Source organism: Orcinus orca, chromosome 12 (assembly GCF_937001465.1).
Source record: "Orcinus orca chromosome 12, mOrcOrc1.1, whole genome shotgun sequence".
Lineage (NCBI taxonomy): Eukaryota > Metazoa > Chordata > Mammalia > Artiodactyla > Delphinidae > Orcinus > Orcinus orca.
The window spans coordinates 4,408,109-4,424,663 of NC_064570.1; positions in this window are offsets into that span (position 1 = coordinate 4,408,109).

Sequence of the window (16,555 nt, forward strand, 5' to 3'; positions counted from 1 at the left end):
AGCATCTATCATACCCCAGGAACTCTCTCCTCTTCCTTAAGGACTCCTGGCTCTTCGTTCCCTGAACACTATTCCTGCTTTGAGTCTTGGTGACTTTGATATTCACCTGGAAGATCCTTTCAACAGCCCAACTTCTTCGTTCTATGACCTCTTCTCTGTTGATCTTCATTACTACGCTCCAGCCAACTCACTCCCGTTGCCGAATCCCAGATATTGTCACGACAGCAACAGCAATCATTCTACCTTCTAAATACCAAGCACATTGCTCCCCAACTCTCCCCCCACCAACACATTTTAAAATCAGTCTCTACACTAGAGGAAGCCTAGCTGATATGTTAATTTTTTCCAACCAGCACCCACAATCCACCATTTTTATCTTTCCTCTGCCTCTCACCCGGTTTGCATCTTTTCTTTCTTATTCAACTTTAATTCCATAAGCAATTATTATAATCACTTGCTTGAATTCACCCTCAATCCCTTTCTCCTGTAGGTTAAACCAAACCATGGTTAAACCCAACTCGTGCCCTACTGTACCTGCACATCTACAATCAAACAGGGCTGGAGAAAAATTTGGTATCTCTGTGCTGACTAATATTTTAAATCCATAATCACTAACCTCAGGTGGGCCCTTAATAAAGTCTGTCTATAACATTATATTCCTTATCCTTTTCCTCTTCTACTCTTCCAGATTAATATTTCATATCTTACTGTCTCTCCTCAACCCTCACTCACCTGCACTCACACCCTCCTTCTTATCCAATGATCTTAATTCTTATTTCAGTGAAAAAAATTGACTAGAGGAAGACTTCCACAGGCTCCACTATCATACCGACAACCCTTTCTTCACAGGTGTCACGCTATGTGGGTTTAGGGGTCCAGACTCAAGCTAAACTCCCTGCTTCAATCCTGCCGCCACTAGATGGGGGCATCTTGATCTAATTACTTAATCACTCTGGACCTAACTTCTCATTTGTAAAATAGCGATAATTGTATCATCTACTTTGCGGTAGAAGTTGAGAATTAAAGGAGTTAATATATGTAAAGCACATAAATAGTGCCTGGCACAAAGCACACACCATATGTATTTGCTGTGATTATATTTTCTACCCGCACGTACGCTGTCTCTGCCCCTGTTCTTGTGGATGAGCAGTCACCTTGCTCTTAGCAAAGGGTAACCCCTTCCACTAAGCACTGGTTCTCATCCTGGCTCACCTACACAAGGACATTGCTCCAGCAATTCATCTCTTCCCGCTGAATCTTCTCCTCAAAGATGTAAAATGCTGTTATTTTCCTATCTCCAGAAACCTCCCTTGACTCCTACATCTCCAGCTGCTGTATTGTTTTCTCCTTCCACTTACAGCCAGACTGCTATTTGAAGAGTGGTCTATCGCTTGTCTTTGATTTCTCCTCTCTGCAATACCAACCTCAAGCAGACTTTAGCCATTAACACTCCACCACAGTGCTTTGTCGAGGGCACCAGAGTGCCTTCAAATAGCTTCTTCCCTTGGCTCTTAGGACACCACAGCAACCTGCATCCTCCCTACCATTCTGGCTACTCTTTCTTGGACTTCTTTGCTAGTTTCTCCTCCTCTCCTTGAACTGGAAATGGGGGGCCTCAGGGTTCAGAACCCGGCTCTCCGGGATCTACCCTCACTCCCTTGCTGATCTCTGCCCATCTTGTGGCTTCAAATATCATCTCCACGATGTTCCCTTATGTGGATGTCTCCAGTCTGGACTTCCTTCCGGTCCCCTAAATTCCAACCATCTCCTACCCCACATGCCCATTCCAACCTCCCCAGCCCTGAACAGAGCTCCTTGCTGTCCCCTGCAAAGCCGCTTCTCCACTCCATTCCCTGGGATCAGCACATGGAAATTCTTTCTTCCAGGTTCTCAAGCTGCAAATTTTGGAGCCAACTTTGACCCCTCTCTTTCTCTCATATCCCAGATCTTATGCATCAGAAAACCGTGTCAGTTTTATATTCAACATGCATTTGGAATCTGGCCAGTTTTTGCCTTCTTGCTCTTTAGTCTAAGCCATCAGAATCCCTTGTCTGGGGATTGCAATGTCTGCATCCCCGGGGGTCCTGTGTCCACCAGGGCTCCCTGTCAGTTTATTTTCAGCAGAGTGCCAAAGGGGTCATGATCCTTTGTAGTTTGGAGTGAGTCACTTTTTTTTCTTTCTTTTTTTCTTTTTTATACTGGAGTAGATTTGATTTACAAAGTTGTGTTAGCTTCAGGTGTACAACAAAGTGATTCAGTTACACATATACATATGTCTATTCTTTTTCAGACTCTTTTCCCATTTAGGTTATTACAGAGTACTGAGTAGAGTTCCCTGTGCTATACAGTAAGTCCATGTTGATTATCTATTTTATATATAGTAGTGAGTGTATGTTAATCCCATACTCCTAATTTATCCCCCCCAACCTTTCCCCTTTGGTAGCCATTAGTTTGTTTTCTAAGTCTGTGAGTCTGTTTCTGTTTTGTAAATAAGTTTATCTGTAGCATTTTTTAGATTCCACAAAAAGTGATATCATATGATATTTGTCTTTCTCTGTCTGGCTTACTTCACTTAGTATGATCATCTCTATGTCCATCCACATTGTTGCAAATGGCATTATTTCATTCTTTTTTATGGTTGAGTAATATCCCATTGTATATATGTGCCACACCTTCTTTATCCATTCCTCTATCGATGGACATTTAAGTTGCTTCCATGTCTTGGTTATTATAAACAGTGCTGCAGTGAACATTGGGGTGCATGTATCTTGGCGTGTGACACTTCTTAAGGTCCTCTGGTGGTTTCCTGTATCACTTGGACCAAAGGCCAAATCATACTGGCACATGAGACCCCACAAAGTCTGCTTCCACACGTCTGACCTCGTTTCCCAGACCCTCCTTCTTGCTCCCCCTATTTCTGCCATGCTGCTTCTGGAACGCCGCAGGCACGTTTCTGACTCAGCATTTTTGCCTGGCTGTGCTCTCTGCCTGGAGGGTCCTTCCCCTGGTGTCTGATGTCCACCTGGCTCTCGCCCTTACTCCCTTCAGGTATCCGTTTAGATATCTTCTCACTGAGGCCTGTCTTGGATCTAAAATGTCACCATTCACCACCTCAATATTCTCTACCTCTTCTCCTTGCTTTATTTTTCCCTTTACCCATTGATATATCCAGAGGCAAGATAGATTTTTCCTATTTGACTTACTTTTTGTGTGTCTTCAGCCCAGAGTTGGCACCCCATGTGGGCTGGAACATTGATTTGTTACTGCTGTCTCTCCAGCTGGGTGGGAAGGACTTTGACCCAAAGAAAAGCCAGGTCTTAGTACCCAGTCCCTTGGAAGTAACCTCTAACCCTTTCTAATTACTTGAGTGATAGCAGTGTCTTAGTCATTTGTGGAGACCCCTTGGCCCACATCTGATATTTTATACTAATGAAGTGGCTCTTGCTGGCCCCTCAGACCACCTCCAAGGAAGAAGGATGCTGGAGACTGAGTGTAAACATATGGGCAACCAGTCAGTCAATCAATCAATCAGTCAATCAATCATGCCCACATAATGAAGCCCCATTGAACACCCTGGACACCAAAGTTCAGGTGGTCTTCCTGGTTGGTAATACTCCATGTGTATTGTCACAAGTCCATGCAAGGAGAGCTTTGCATTTGGAACCTCACCGATGCTGTCACGTGTATCCCTTCATTTGGCTGATTTTAACATTTCCATCCCTATAATAAATATAGCCATGGGTACAACAGGTTCCAGTAAGTCCTGTGAGTCTCTTCTGCAAATTATTGAGGGTGTTTTGAGAAACCCCCCAAATTGCTTTTGTTGTCAGATGTGGGGTGACTTTCTGTGGACTCTTCCCCTTAACTTTTCATTTGAACCCTAACTCCTTGAAGTTGGGTCAGCAGTTCTGGGCAGACTTGGCCATCTGCGGGCTGCACCCTTAACCTTGCATGTTGGTAATTCTGGGTACCAGCACTGACACCTCTTCTTGGCACCTCACAGGCATCCATAAATAGGTGTTGGATGAAGAAATGAACAGAAGAATACAAAGATGAGCTATAACCAAGGTTCAAATTTGCAAGCATTCAAAATATAAATTATTAAGCTTATCCCATATTCAGCATAGTTTTCTTCCTGGTTTCATTTGCTTCTCACCCCCCATGGACTTTTGGGACCTGTAAGGCAAAGGACTAATCTTCACTCTTGTATGAGCCATTTCAGAACTTAGCCTAAAAGGCCATTTGTGAAAATTTGATATATAACATTAAAAACTACATCCTTTTGATTCAAAATTGTTATGTGGTTATTGGCATTTATGAAGTAAGCAGTTTGAGGTATGAAATTATTAATGTGTGCTGAGTGTGGAATAGAATAGACCCAAGAATTTTAGTGGTGTTTTATTGCATAATGGAGATATATAATGAAACAAATGTACAGGTAAATTAAGACACTACTAATGCTAATATTAAAATATCAGTTTTATTTTTTTAACTTTCTTTTTAAACCCAAATTATTTTAATCCCTTTAGACTAAAAGTTACACTTATTTTTTAAAATACTACCTTTCATTTTTATCTTCTAGACCATTATATTCTTAGAGAACGTAAACCTTAACGTCATACAGAGTGAAACATAAGAGGATGACAATTAAAAAACTCATAATAAACCCTCTGTTCAAGTGTGGAGGGCCTCTAAGAATTGCATGAGACCTTCCAGTGAGAAGATAGCCTTTGCACTTTTTAAAAGGCTGTGAAATGCTTACCTGCTGATGAAGAAAATGGAGTGAACTTCCTTTCAAGTTAATGGCAAATAAAGGCTTCCTACTTCCATACAGATTTAACTTCTCCTTGACAATCCATAACCAACCAGCAAGGAAACAAGGAGAAGAGAATTATGGGCCACCCAACTGGAGATTCAGTACAAGTCGGGATTTTCAAGAATTTCTGGCAGAACCTTGAAACATCATTTATACCCCGTGTGACACAGTACAAATTTCACTGAAACTGGAATGTCAGTAATCAACAGTGAGATATTAAATTATGGCTTGGGGCTGAACAGAGACTCTTTATCAATTTTATTACTTTGGGAAATGTACACACACATTAATATTTTTCAAGTCCTTTTCCAAAACTGCCCAGCAATGAGAAGTAAGATCAAAAATAACTTTGATGCAGGATATTTTTGGGTGACAGAACTAACAGTATCTTTTTTTGTGTGGTACGCGGGCCTCTCACTGTTGTGGCCTCTCCCGTTGTGGAGCACAGGCTCCGGATGCGCAGGTTCAACGGCCACAGCTCACGGGCCCAGCCACTCCGTGGCATGTGGAATCCTCCCAGACTGGGGCACGAACCCGTGTCCCCTGCGTCGGCAGGTGAACTCTCAACCACTGCGCCACCAGGGAAGCCCTAACAGTATCTTTTTTAACTTGCCATTCAGCATGGGTCATTCATCTACATTAGAAATATGAGCTGGGATAATGAGATATTCCCACAATGAGATGTGAACTGAGTGAATAGCATTCAAGATGTAATTTGAATTTAATGCCAGGTTCATAAAATAAACAAATCATCGTAAAAAGTTTAATGGTCTTCGTTGCGGGGAGGAGGGGCTACTCTTGTTGCAGAGTGAGAGCTCTAGGTGCGCGGGCTTCAGTAGTTGTGGCATGTGGGCCCTAGAGCGCAGGCTCAGTAGTTGTGGCGCACAGGCCTAGTTGCACGGGCCTGGTTGCTCTGTGGCATGTGGGATCCTCCCAGATCAGGGATCGAACCCATGTCTCCTGCCTTGGCAGGTGGATTCTTAACCACTGCGCCACCAGGGAAGTCCTTGAAGAACAGTTCTGTGCCACCATTTGGACAGAAAAAAACCCTCACTCCTCCCTGTTTGCTTAGGTGAATTGCATGGCCGGTTGGATCCGTTAAACATGTGCAGGAACCTCACTCTTGAACCAAGCTACAGATGCATCTTGTTCTTTGTTGCAGGAAAAAAAACAAAATATATTATAGGCTTTTAAAATTGTGCCTGTCATCATGGACTAACCCTTGCAGAAGAAAGCCCTGAAAACACTGGTTACAAATGAGGTACAGGGATTTTCACTGTGTGTACAGAATCGTGAGTAAGGGGGCAAGCTTTGGAATCTCAGGCTTTGAATCTCAAGATTCAACCTACCACATACTATATGGACAGGAATAGGGTATATAAATTTTAGGGCTTCAATTTTCTTACCTATAAAATAAGGATTATAATACCTGCCTCCTAGGAATGCTATAGAATGAAAGGACATGATATTTAAAAGAGTTAGTACTGTGCCTAAAATATAATTCTTAATAAATGGTGAATAACTGTTAGTATTAAAACACACATAGGACAAATTTACATATTTTCAATCATAACGTGGAAGCCAATTGTATGTGTGTATCAGCACATTTTTTAGAATTCAGAGATCATAATAAATTTTGATAGATATTCCTAGCTTTGCAAGTAAGAAGTGTTTGCCAGATAGAAAACCTGAGGTGAAAAGAAATGACTTTTCCAATATCACAAAAGAAAATTTTCTTTTAAAGGTTCTACCAATACAATGAGGTCCGAGATTGAAGTAAGAGAAACTGTAACTTCTATCACAACAGAACAGATGCCCTGGGGTTGCTGCTTCCCTCCGTAGGGTCAGTGGGCCTCCATTTTTTTTTTTTAACATCTTTTTTGGAGTATAATTGCTTTACAATGGTGTGTTAGTTTCTGCTTTATAACAAAGTGAATCAGCTATATATATACATATGTCCCCATATTTCTTCCCTCTTGCATCTCCCTCCCTCCCACCCTCCCTATCCCACCCCTCTAGGTGGTCACAAAGCACCGAGCTCATCTCCATGTGCTATGTGGCTGCTTCCCACTAGCTATCTATTTTACATTTGGTAGTGTATATATGTCCATGCTACTCTCTCACTTCATCCCAGCTTACCCTTCCCCCTCCCCATGTCCTCAAGTCCATTCTCTACGTCTGTGTCTTTATTCCTGTCCTGCCCCTAGGTTCTTCAGAACCACTTGTTTTTAGATTCCATATATATGTGTTAGCATATGGTATTTGTTTTTCTCTTTCTGTCTTACTTCACTCTGTATGACAGACTCTAGGTCCATCCACCTCACTACAAATAACTCAATTTCGTTTCTTTTTATGACTGAGTAATATTCCATTGTATGTATGTGCCACATCTTCTTTATCCATTCATCTGTCGATGGACATCAACATGGTTGCTACCAGGTCCTGGCTATTGTAAATAGTGCTGCAGTGCACATTGTGGTACATGACTCTTTTTGAATTATGGCTTTCTCAGGGTATATGCCCAGTAGTGGGATTGCTGGGTCGTATGGTAATAGTTTGGAGGCCTCCACTTGTGATGACAAGGCATTCTTCTGATTTGCTGAGATCCTGAACCTGTCAAGTTCCTTCCTAAAAGAAAGTGGAGCAGTCAGTGTCGGCTTGTGAAGATGGGGAGAAAAATCACGTGGAGCCACCCTAACTGGATGGTACTGTAAATGCACAACCCCTAAACGGTTAGCTGAGAAAGTGGGGTTTCTCTTCACAAATGAATTAATATGCTTGTTTAATTGCAGTCTATTTTTTCTATAACTACAAGAAGCTCTGGGGGGTGTCTTCGTGTTGGCAGTAGGGGCTTCCGTGCGCCCCTGTTCTTTCCCTGGCTTCCTCCCTGGCTGGGCACCTGGGACGCTTGGAGGGTCGTCCTGGCCGCCTCCCACTTCCCCTCCCCCTGAGGCTTCAATGTTTCTCTTGAAATCCCTCTATTTAAAGGTAAGATAATCAGCTTTTGTTCCATTGGCTTGGATCAAAGACAACCTCTGAGCAAAAAAACAAAGCCTCGCTACGCTGGGGGTGGCCAGCCTCTGCGCTTGCTGGCAAAGAAAAGGACTGGGGTTTATTCCTTTCCCAGGACTGGAAATTCTCAGGCCCTGGAAACCCTCACAGCAGAACGTCAAGTGTTTCCCAAAGACAAACATCCCTATTCTGCAGGGACAAGGGCTTGGCAGGCACCTCCAGACCGGGCGGGCAGTTTGGCACCCGGTCCTCTGAGGGGGGAGCAGGCAGTCCCCGTGTCCCATCCGTGGGACGGGACTGGGCGCCGCATCAGGAAGTGCTCAGTCAGCTCCGGGCCCTCCGTCAAAGCCGGCTTTCTCAATTTAGAGCTTTCCTAATTGTGTTCTCTGACTCCTCTAGGGCAATGGTCCGCTGCACTGCGGAGAGCAAGCCGGGCTCTGCCAGCCGCGCACCAAAGGGGCGGACGACGGAAGGGCCTCACCCCGAAGGACGTGTGGGTTCAGGAGGCGCCTTGGCTGAAAGCTACACAAGCAGGCGCACGTACAGGTAGTGGCACTGGCAAAAGCAGATTTACCTTGACACAAAGCCATTGCAAATGCGTGCTCAGAAAATCTCCCTAAAAGGATAAAATGAGGAAACTGGTGAGATGATTTGGCGACCTCAAGCTTTCCAGATCATCTCTCGTTTGTTAACTGTGTCCTTGAATGAGAACTGAGTTACGTCCCTCCCGTTTGAGTTAAAAGGAGCATGAAAGACCCTTTTACTCCCATCCCCACCCTTTGAGCTCTGAGAGACACCTGGTAGCCACGCCCAACAGCCAGGTGCACTGCGCTGCCGCTGGAAAGATGGCTTGGAAATGTACAAGGCCGGCTTTCATGACTTCCTTTCTCCTATGTCAAAGGGAAAGAGGGAGAAAGGTCTACAGAATTTCTTAAGAAAAGGAGCATCTAAATATTTTCATGTCTAAACAGTATTCCACAAATCCACTCACTGCTGGTTAGCACTTGCGGTGAGATTTTGTAAAATTATTTCTGGCCCCAGATCTTCCTTATCAGGAAGGTCAGGGGAAGCTGGGCACCGCTGATTGCCAGCCACGCTAAGGACCCTCACTAAGACCCTCCCCAAGACCCTCCCCGGTCACCAGTTCCTCTGAAGCTCCCTGATCCTTGCTGACCCCAGCCCTGGCGCTGCAGCCTCTGATTTTCTTAAGGAAAACAAGTGCCCCATTCTGTGTTGTGCCTCATTTAAAAATAAGATTTAAAGCCTTCCTCTTCCGTTCGGCCCTGTGTTCCTCATTCAGCTTCTGGCATCTGTTCCTTAGTTCAATCTGGGAACACAAAGATTCTCCTTTGCACTCTGAGAATCCTTTCACATTTTTCCAACTCCATTGAAAACATCCAACATATATACCACAGACAGACAGAGACAGAGAGAGCCCACTGACATGGTATATCTTTCTATAAAAAATAATGATCATATCTCTAATAGCTTAACCTTCCTGCTTTACCAAACGCTCATTGCGTTTGCAAGATGATCCTAGATGTCATATCTAATTAAACCTAAGCAACAGCCCACAGGATGTAGACTAAAAATCCTATGTCTTTGGTTTTTTTTAATAAACATAACTAATTTATTAAAATACCACGTTAAAACCATGTAAAGTAGGCTCATTAGAATTGTGTACACTCTCAGTGAGTACTATGTTCTAAACTTCATAGAGAAATTTCAAATTTTCTCCTCAATAATTTCTGCAAGGTTTTTAGTCAAACAAAGCAGATACCAGCAGCACCTTCACCAGGGTCATTAAGTTAAGACGAACATTTTGGAGAAAATTTTTAGCACTCTGTAAAAATATTTTATGGACTCTTAGGATGCCCCAAATGATATATAGTTAGGAAATCAACTCAGATCTTTTGATTTCACTACCTTCTTTCCCCCGCTGCAGCAAACATGGGACCTGGCTGTTCTGTTTTTTGACTTTCCTGCTGTAATCAAGGTTGGAACACATTTGCTAAAATTTAACCAGAGCATATGTTCTTTTGGTCATTGCTACCCATCAGTTAGATGAATAAGAACACCTAATTGCCTGAGTCTATGAGAAGAAGTCGATGTAATCTGAGGACAAGGTATACTCATCCCCCGGGCGATACTAGTTATCTTCCCAAAATAAATGTGCAGACAGACATACAGATACACCTCTCTGTTCCGGTTCTTTTTTGTCAGTTATGACCTTGTCACCGGATTCTCAGGAGATAAAATTAGCAATGTTCCTCAAAACTGAAATATTACCATTTTCTCAGAATATTCAAAGTACCACCAACAGACCTCAAATTCAATTCCATTTCTTCTCAGTTACAGAAAATTCCTCTCTCTCCACTAGCTTGTATTTGTGCAATGAATGGAGGGACAACAAAAAGAAATTCATTTTTAATTTGGAAAGTTCTGGATAGACAAATTGATCAAGGGCACAGACCCATGTACAGGTGTCTGATTAAAACAAAGCACTTCTGTATGGCAGTGAGGTGAGGGAAGTTCTCTCCAACAAACAGTGCTGGATCCATGGGCTACCTGCACAGGAGACAAAATGGATTTGAACACCATCCACAAAACTCAATTCCTGATAGATTTCAGATCTCCTTGGGAGAGGTAAGTAATAAAGCTTTTAGGGGAAATTATAGAGGAAGTTTTCTGTGATGTTGAACTAGGAAAAGATTCTTTAAACAGTACACAAGTAATAACAATAGAAGAAAAGTTGATAAATTGTTTCATGTTAAAATTAAGAAGCTCTGCTCTTCAAAAGACACCATTATGAGAGCGAAAAGGCAAGGCACATTCACAATACAAATGTCTCACAAAGGATTTGCATCTAAAATACATAAGGAGCTCCTGCGAATCAATTTAAACAAAAATAAAGGCAGCCAGATAGAACAAAAATGAGTAAAAGTATTGAACACATTCTTCACAAAACAGAATATCCAAATGTCCAATAAGCAAGTGAAAAAGTGGGCATATTTTTCAATGTTAACAAAAAAAGTTAATCAATAGTCAACCTAAGAAAGAAATGGAAATTTTTATTCGAGCCAAACTGAGGAGTATAACCCTAGAGACGGTCTCTCAGAGAGCTCTGAGGACTGTTCCAAAGAGGTTAAGGGGAGGCCAGTATATATCTGATTTTGGTGAAGGGGTACAGGCAGTCAAGCACACATCTCAATAGAAGGTTGCTGCTAGCCACAGGGAACAGACATCTTAGTTAATGGTTTTAGTGCTTTTCTAAGTATGGAAAGATGCAAGAATCCAGGTTCATAAAAAGCTTCTCCTGAGAATATCTAACTCTCTGAGGGCCGGTTCTGCCTGTTTTCCCAGAGCACAGAGGGCTTCATCCTTATCTTTGTTCTGAATTCCATTCAGGCTGTCTTGTAGGTCAGCAACTGCAGTGGTTAATGATATGATTCTTGTAGAACTGGATGGTGGGCAACAGTCTTTATTTTGCAATCCCTTCCCTTTCAGGCTTAATTTTGACCAAGGTTTAGGAGGCATTTCCTGACCCATTTGCCCCAAGGCGCTAGGAATGCTCATCCCCGGGTCAGGGGAGGATTTTGTCGAGAGGTCACTCCAAGTGCTGTTACTGGACTAGGCTCTGTTAACAGCAGCCAAAAGCCTGTGGACCACCTGTCTTACTGGTCTGTTGTGGTCCAGGAAAGAGTTCCCTCTTGTGGCTTCTTCCCAAATCTAGAGTTACACTATTACAATCATTGATATTATAGGAGATATATTTCATCAATCCTTTCAAATCACCTAATCACCTTTAATTTTATCTGCGGCTCAGTCACACAACTGGTAATGCAAGAACCAATAATCTTGTAAAAGGGGCAGAATATAAGTAATGTAACTAGTAACATTAATTAGGTCATAATTAAGTATTTAAGCTAAGACCTTCCCTTAGGTGTGGCTCAGTATCTCCCCAGGTTGTTTTACCAGTCTGCTCTGCACCCATCATTGTCTTTAAAGGAAGTGATGTATTGGCATTGTACAGAAAGTTCACCAAAGATGTCTGCAGGTACAAGGCTAGTAGTGGTGACCTTTTACAGGATTGAGAAAGGAGTGTTATCTTCTAAGGAGTTATATGGCTGACACCAGAAGGAAAAAAATGATCTCTATGGCTGAGTCGGTATTTCTGCCATTGGGGAGGTCTGGTTAACGCAAAATGCAGATGCACAATGCATATTTGAGGGGAGGGAGGAGACCCAAACAGGCAGAGAAAACATTTATGCCTTGTCTTGCCTTAACATGTGAGTTTTTATTTCATCAGCTTTCAAGTGATAATTAACGCAAGGAAAATCAAAATGTTACTATTTGACATGGGATCCATGAGGTTATTACCATGGTGACATATTGTAAAACTTAGAAGCAGCAGAATGAAATCTCATTTTGTAGAAGCAGGTGCCAAGCAGCACATCCTCTATATTAAAATACGTTACTAAGAAACAAACTATGGAAAATACAATGGAAGAATGCACATCAGAAAAGGATGTTCCCATTTAAAATAAAATCACATGAAACAATTCCAAACAAGCACATTTTATATATTCCAGAAACTTCCACAAGCCTATTATCCATGTTAGAATTCTCACCAATTAAGCATATTATAAATTGGGACAATTTTTCTGTGCAATATATAATAAACCATATCAAATACACATAAAATGTTGTTCAACAATATCACGACACTAATGACTTTTATGAGTTCTGGTATTTTAACGTTAACTTTTATATGCTATAAGTTCATTTCTCCTCAATACATTAAAGTTTGAGTTCATATCATATGCCCTTGGAACAAGTTATTTTAAAATGTGTCTTTTTTAATGTTTTGCGATCCTTTAGAAATATGATCAAATTCATAATTGAATAAAATTATTCATTCATGATTTTTAAGAACTCATGCTGAAAAAAGTCACAGTTAAACTAGGTTTGAGTGTTTATTCATATTGTTTTAAAATTATTCTTAGAATGTGGGTGCAAAATATAAATGTTTCATTTTCCTGAGTGCCCTCTGGAGAACTTATCAATTAAGAATGACCCATGTAATATCACTGAATTTAAGGGCACCATGGATAGTTCTGCACTACCTAAGGTCACAGAGTTAAGAGGTTTCCAAGTGAAAGCTGCTTTGTAAAATTCTTCTCAATTAGGGATATTGGTGTCAAGACATGTAGCTCTTCTGAGCACCTATATTGACATTTCACGATTGGAGATGAAGAAAAATTCATTTATGTTATTTTATTTTCCAGTTTTACTTATGTTCAATGTTATTATGTTGATATAAATATATCTTTACACAATATTGTGTTAGGAAGAGCTACAAAATGTGTTAGAAAATTTGGAGAGGCTGAGAGAGAGACATGACAAAAATTTGGAAATCACTGAAATAGGGTCTAAAGTTAATCTTGAAATGCTTCCAAGAGAAAGTAAATTCCATTTTTCTTGTTTGTTTAATTAACTCATTTCTGCAATAGGAAAGAATCCAGACTTGGTTGAAAGATGTTACATGAAATGCAAATCTAATGAGAGAAGAGGCACTTTTTTCTCCCAGGCCCTCAGCACTCTGATCTCAGGGTCAGCCCCTTCTTCCCCTTCACTTCCCCATCTAATCACCACTAGGCAGTCCTTGGAAAAAGACTAAAGGAACTGATTTGTCTTCAGGGCATCCCCACTTTCCCTTCCAGGGTTTCTTGTTTGATTGTTTTTAAGCCAGAGCAGACTAATACGAATACCCTTTTGGAGCACTAAAACATAGTGGGCTAGGAACCGTGCAAAATATTTCAGGCATTACCTCACTTATTCTTACAACGTCACTGTGAGGCAGTGTCATTGTCAATGGCAATAATTTTTCCCACCTTCTCCCATCAAATCAAGTTTTGCTCACTCTGATGATACCTGTGGACTTACACGTGGTGCCTTGGAAAAACACTGGGGTTATTATTTCTTCACACTGGTGTCATGTGCCTATACCTCCTCTAAGTCACCACCAGATGACAAACTTTGATCCTTGACAGCATAAACCAGTGCCCACCTCCTCGTCTGAATCTGTGAATCTAAAGAAAATGAATCCTTTATCGTTTAACTTGAACTCTTATGACTAATGCTCAATCATTACCAAGACTTAAAATAAAATTCAGAGGCATTTTTTGAAATATCTTCAAATGCCAATCTCAAATAAGGGCATTTGGTTTTATAACACTTTAATACACTCTCTGAGCTTCTGTCATAGAATAGCTTTGACTTAAAGTAAAATTGCTTTTCTTATCTGAAGCCTCTGTGAAGCTTGAACATAGTATGTCAGTGTGTGCTTCTACCTGTAATGAAGACTTTTACAGTTTGCCTTCAAATCACCCACATAAAAATCATAGCCTTTCTTGTCATGGAATTCATCAGATACAAGGTATCTAAATGAAGCTACTCCTGTCTGTTACAATGATTGATCCCAGCCAGACCCCCTGCTTCTGATCTTTAACTAAACAACTCATTTATTAGCTGTGTTACTTACCATCTTCTCAATCCATAATACTATTTACCTTATCCAGCTTGGGGAAGATTAAATAAGTAATACATATAAAACCCTTAACCTGCATATACCAAGCCCTCAATAACCTCACTGCTTTCAATATTATTATTAGTGTTATTACTACCGTATGTATAATATAATCCCAAGTCAAGAGATAGAAGGATTTGTTTTTTATTAATCTCATGATGACACAAAATGAAATGGAATTTGGGCAAAGATAAGGTTTTTAGATTAACTTTAAAACCAAAATAGTAAAGTACCAATTATTACCTTGCTTTTAAACTTCTACAAAATCTTTTCTTTCCTTTTTTCTTTTCTTTGAGACAGGAAAATAAAAATGTCAAAGTTAAATAGCCTAATGAACCCTCATTTAAACATTTGATAGGTACTCAATGAATGGTAAATAATTGTTTCAATTTTAAGAAGCTTGAAATTTTTCCTTTGGCCTTCAAAGCACATCCTAGCTCTGCCTGAACTTTGCTGCAATGACCGCTCATTCTGTCCTCCTCCTGTGCTTCCTTTATCACAACCAGACTGCCATTCCTCTTCTTCTCTAAAACACAGAAGAAACAAAATACAGCATAGACAATGTGCAATTCTTTCTAGATCCAATTGGAAATTTTCCAAATGTTATTTTTTAATCACTTTAAGTATTAGCCAAAATGTCTTTATAGCCTTCATCAGACTGAAAAGATGTGAAAAGACAGAGTCTACGGGGCTAAGTTTTAAGGCTGTGCATCCATTGGAGCTGCTTCACACCCCAGGCTCTGGCTGTATCAAACTGAACACTCTTTCGGCAGAACAAAGTCTAGTTTCAAATGTCATGATGAAAGGCTGTGCGTTTGTCTCTCTTGCATTGAACTTAAGTTTGAATAATTTCGCTCTACTTGGGTTGACTTTATGCTTGTCTGTCCTACTTAGCAAATTAAAATTTAAGATTCTGTTCCTGTTAAAGATGTGGTTTTTATAATCATGAAATGTGAGAGGCATTGAGTACTCACCCAGCTTTTGAGACACTTACTATCAAGCAGACTCCTTAAGCCAATATGCTAAAACAAAAATCCTTAAACATAGAAAAAGGTTTTATTGTTTGTTTGGCTTTTTAAATTTAATTTTACTTATTTTTTATACAGCAGGTTCTCATTAGTTATCTATTTTATACATATTAGTGTATTCATGTCAATCCCAATCTCCCAGTTCATCCCACCCCCCACCACCACCACTTTCCCCCCTTGGTGTCCATACGTTTGTTCTCTGTACCTGTGTCTCTATTTCTGCCCTGCAGACCAGTTCATCTGTACCATTTTTCTAGGTTCCACATATATGTGTTAACATACGATATTTGTTTTTCTCTCTCTGACTTACCTTACTCTGTATGACAGTCTCTAGATCCATCCACGTCTCTACACATGACCCAATTTTATTCCTTTTTATGTCCGAGTAATATCCCATTGTATATATGTACCACATCTTCTTTATCCATTCATCTGTCAATGGGCATTTAGGTTGCTTCCATGACCTGGCTATTGTAAATAGTGCTGCAATGAACATTGGGGTGCATGTGTCTTTTTGAATTATGGTTTTCTCAGGGTATATGCCCAGTAGTTGGATTGCTGGGTCATATGGTAGTTATAGTTTTAGTTTTTTAAGGAACCTCCATACTGTTCTCCATAGTGGCTGTATCAATTTACATTCCCACCAACAGTGCAAGAGGGTTCCCTTTTTCTCCACACCCTCTCCAGCATTTGTTGCTTGTAGATTTTCTGATGATGCCCATTCTAACTGGTGTGTGGTGATACCTCATTGTAGTTTTGATTTGCATTTCTCTAATAATTAGTGATGTTGAGCAGCTTTTCATGTGCTTCTTGGCCATCTGTATGTCTTCTTTGGAGGAATGTCTATTTAGGTCTCTGCCCATTTTTGGATTGGGTTCTTTGTTTTTTTAATATTGAGCTGCATGAGCTGTTTATATATTTTGGAGATTAATCCTTTGTCCATTGCTTCATTTGCAAATATTTTCTCCCATTCTGAGGGTTACCTTCTCATCTTGTTTGTAGTTTCCTTTGATTTGCAAAAGCTTTTAAGTTTCATTAGGTCCCATTTGTTTATTTTTGTTTTTATTTCCATTACTCTAGGAGGTGGATCAAAAAAAATCTTGCTGTGAT